The following is a 3696-nucleotide window of genomic DNA, read 5'->3' on the forward strand; positions in this document are numbered from 1 at the left end:
TGTGGTTAGGACTCACACCTTTAATCCCAGCACCTGGGAGGCAAGGGCAGATGGCTCTCTCTGAGTTTGAGGCCAGCCTGGTTTACAGGGCAAGGACAACCAGGATAACCAAGACTACACAAAGAAACCCTATCCTAAAAAACCAAAAATAAAAATGAACACCCCAAAAGACACCCCCTGCCAAAAGAAACCAACCCAACAACAAAATGGGGTGTCCTGGTCTTTTCTGGAGTGCGCTCATTTCTCTAGGCTGCATGTTTCCAGCTCTCTAGGGCTACAACCACGTCTTATCACACCTCGTTCTCTCTGCATGGGTTCTGGGGGCCTAACTCTGGTCTTCCTGCTTTACTGACTGTGTTATCTATGCTTATCTTTTTGTTTTTTGTTTTTTTTTTTTTTCTGAGGCAGGGTTTCTCCATGTAGTCATGGCTGTCCTGGAACTCTCTCTGTAGACCAGGCTGGCCTCGAACTCATAGAGATCCACCTGCATCTGCCTCCCAAGTGCTGAGATTAAAGGCGTGCATCGCCACCGACACCTGGCATCTGTAGATTTTAAGATTACGTTTATTTGCTTATTTTTATTGCAGTCATGATTGTGTCTGTGTGTGTCTGTGTCTGTGTGTGTCTGTGTGTGTGTCTGTGTGTGTGTGTATCTGTGTGTGTGAGTCTGTGTGAGTGTGTGTGTGTGTGTCTGTGTGTGTGTATGTGTTTGTGTGTGTGCTCGCATTTGTGTAGGGGTAAATGTTCATGCACATACCATGGCCTGCATGTGTGAAGGCTAGGGGACAACTTGTGTTCTCTTCTTCCACCGTGTAGGTTCTAGGTCCTCAGGCTTAGTGACAAGGATCTTTACCTGCTGAACCATCTAGCCAACCCTCCCACACCCTATATTTCTCTCTTAAAGTTTTCCTGCTATTTCCTGGATCCCAAAGGGGTGGTGCCCCTTACCCAGAAGGAATGAACTTGTGTAGAGAGAAGTTAAGATGACAACAGACAGGGTGGTGAGGAGGATCCACCTCACTATAGGAGCCAAACCCCACAGCTCAAGCTGGCACCCCAAAGCTCAAGCAACATTACCCCAATTCTCCCAGGCACTTCATTTACCCCTGCTGACTCCAGAATCACAGCAACACTCACAGCTGCTTTAATGCATTTTATTGAGGCATAGCAGAGAGCGGCGCCTGCGCAGTGTAGCTACTTGAGTGGAAGGCAGAAGAATTGGGACTCAGGATGGGGAGCAGGAGAGGAAGGCAGGGATGCCACCCAGGCAGGAAGCAGCATGCTGGGAGGAACGGAGGTCATCCTGGATGTGACTCAGAAGTCCTTGGGGACATAGCGGTGGATCCAGTCCAAGTAATAGGTGACCCGGGTGTAGATGCCAGGCCTGTTGGGCTGTGCGCAGTCCTCACCCCAGCTGACCACGCCTGCCTGCAGCCAGGTGTCTTCTACCTTGCAGACCAGAGGTCCTCCGGAGTCGCCCTAGAGAGGATAGGGGTCAGTACTCCTGTAAAGGCTGGGTAGGGGTGGCAGGGTGAGGGGACAGGAGTTCACCTGGCAGGAGTCATGTCCTTCATTCCCAGCACACAGCATGTCATCTCGGACAATGTGGACATTGTCACCTGTGATGAGACCTTTGTGATACTTCAAGTCACAAAGGTGGTTTTCTATAATGGGAACTTGCACCTCCTTCAAAGGAAATGGTGGCGGCAGGTTTACTGTAGGTGAAAGAAAGACCATTTTGTGGGCAGAGTCTCAGGTTGGCAAGCTGGGATGGGCTCAGCTAACCCCGTTCTCTGAGGATAGTTCTGCTCACAAGTCCCTCTTTGAGTCCGGCCCATGGCATTCAGCTCTGCCAACCTGGCTTCTTCCTCCAGGCTGGACCTGGATTTCCGACCTTATTCAGAGAAGGAGGACAGCCCAGAGGGTCTTTAGTGGGCCATCTGGTCAGTGACGGGCAGGGGCAGAGGCAGTTATCTCCCTCAGCACCGCTGGCTCTGGCCTAGGCTGGATAGAGGATTCCAGTGGAGCCCTGGTTGGACACTATTCTCCTGCCCCACCTCTGTGTACAGAGAGACTGGATCCTTCCTGTGGTCTGCAGCCAGGGTCTGCCTGCTCATGGCCCTATCCCTAAAGCTCTACTCTGAGTTGTCAAAAGAAATGAAGTAAGACCACTAGGGAGAAGGCAAACTGGTGCTGGAGGCTCCCAAGGGAGCAATCTAGCCCCACACAATACCACAGCCCATGAAGTGCTGCTGGAGACATTGTTGGTAAGTGTGATCGGACTCTTTCTCAATCAAATCTCCGAAATACAAGCATACTGTGGTCCCTTCAGACATGAAGTGTCTGAGATTAGAGGGGTCGAATGACTTATGGTAGCTACCCTGGGGTATCCTGGCTTATGGACCCTGAAATCCCTGATGTCCTGATGCCTTTCCACTTCCGAGGTCTTCAGCTTTCCATCCTACAAAGTTGGAGGGAAGCCCTGTGCTGTGGATGGGCGTGGCCGCTCCCTCACCTGTCTAACCTCAGTTGTCTCTACTACATACCACCATTGTCGATGTTACCCCAGCCTGTCACCCAGCACAACGTTCCTGAGGGGAAGGTCTCTGAGGCAGGAGGTAGGGGGACAGGGTGGACATAGTCAGAAATGTTCACAGGGTTTGTGAGTTTCAGCAGGGCAATGTCTGCCCCATCCTGGACGATGTAGAAGTCGGGGTGTGTGATGATCTGGCTCACATTCATCAGGTGGTCATGGTAATAGAGGTACTGCTTACGGAGCTGTACTCTGACCTTGTTGGGGTCAGCAACATCCCTAAAGAGAAGAGATATTCATTTAGGAGGCCTGTGTCACTTCCAGAAACCCAGAGATGGTGTGTGATGATCCCATCTTACCCCACTCTCCTACCCATTCCTTGTCCCACTCTGCCAAGCCCAGGTAGACTCATGGTCCCACACAGTGTGCCGCAGTGAGCACCCACTGTGGGTGGATGAGGGAGCCACCGCAGAAATGCATCCAGTAGGTGTCATTGGCACGCAGGCTCACCTGCCAGGGCCACTTGTTCCCATGTGCCTCCTGTCCCCCCACAATGCCTTCTCGTGTCATAGCTGGACCTGGGGATAGGACAGGACTAATTTTAATACCTTGGCCTGCGAGATAAGAGGGTCAGGAAGAGGGACAGGGAGGGCCCAGGGGAGAACTCACCGGGGGCTGCATGCACCAGGCTGGACAGGAGGGGCAGCGTGAGCAGCAGCAGCTTTAGCATTTGGACACAGTGAGGAGTAGTGCGGGCCCAGTTGGAGGTGAGGGCTAGTCTAGGCCCAACAGGTTGTGGGGCGCACAAGCCAGGAACCTGGGAGCAGGAAGGTAGGTTCATTCCAACAGCCCGAGGTCTCTAATGGCTTGGCCACTCTGCTTCAGGGTCCAGGAGAGATCACTTTAGCAGTCTTCAATCTTCTCTACCCAGTCTCAAGTTCCCTCTCCACTTATCCTCCCAGAACAGGGTGGGGTGGGAGGAAGGGCATGACACCCTCCAATCCAAGCTTGGAGGAAATGGGTGACTCAGACTCCAGGGCACAAGCGTCTGGGCCAAGAAGGGGCTCGGTCAACCTTCCGCTCCATTAGACCCAGATTTGTGGATAAACCCTCTACTATGGCCTCTGGGCCCTATCTGATGACCAGGGGCACCTGCTTATCCA

At 52.6% G+C, this 3696-nt stretch overlaps 1 pseudogene across 1 annotated transcript; it reads right to left on the bottom strand.

Moving 5' to 3' along the window:
• Positions 1 to 1140: 1140 nt before the first annotated feature.
• On the bottom strand, positions 1141 to 3458 carry Tpsab1 (tryptase alpha/beta 1; annotated as a pseudogene). Its single transcript, NR_033521.1, has 5 exons — positions 3203 to 3458; positions 3044 to 3111; positions 2547 to 2812; positions 1552 to 1715; positions 1141 to 1479 (listed from the first exon to the last, which is right to left on the bottom strand). The product of NR_033521.1 is annotated as a tryptase alpha/beta 1, transcript variant 2 (transcript).
• Positions 3459 to 3696: the final 238 nt, after the last annotated feature.

This window comes from Mus musculus, chromosome 17 (assembly GCF_000001635.26).
Source record: "Mus musculus strain C57BL/6J chromosome 17, GRCm38.p6 C57BL/6J".
Taxonomy (NCBI): domain Eukaryota; kingdom Metazoa; phylum Chordata; class Mammalia; order Rodentia; family Muridae; genus Mus; species Mus musculus.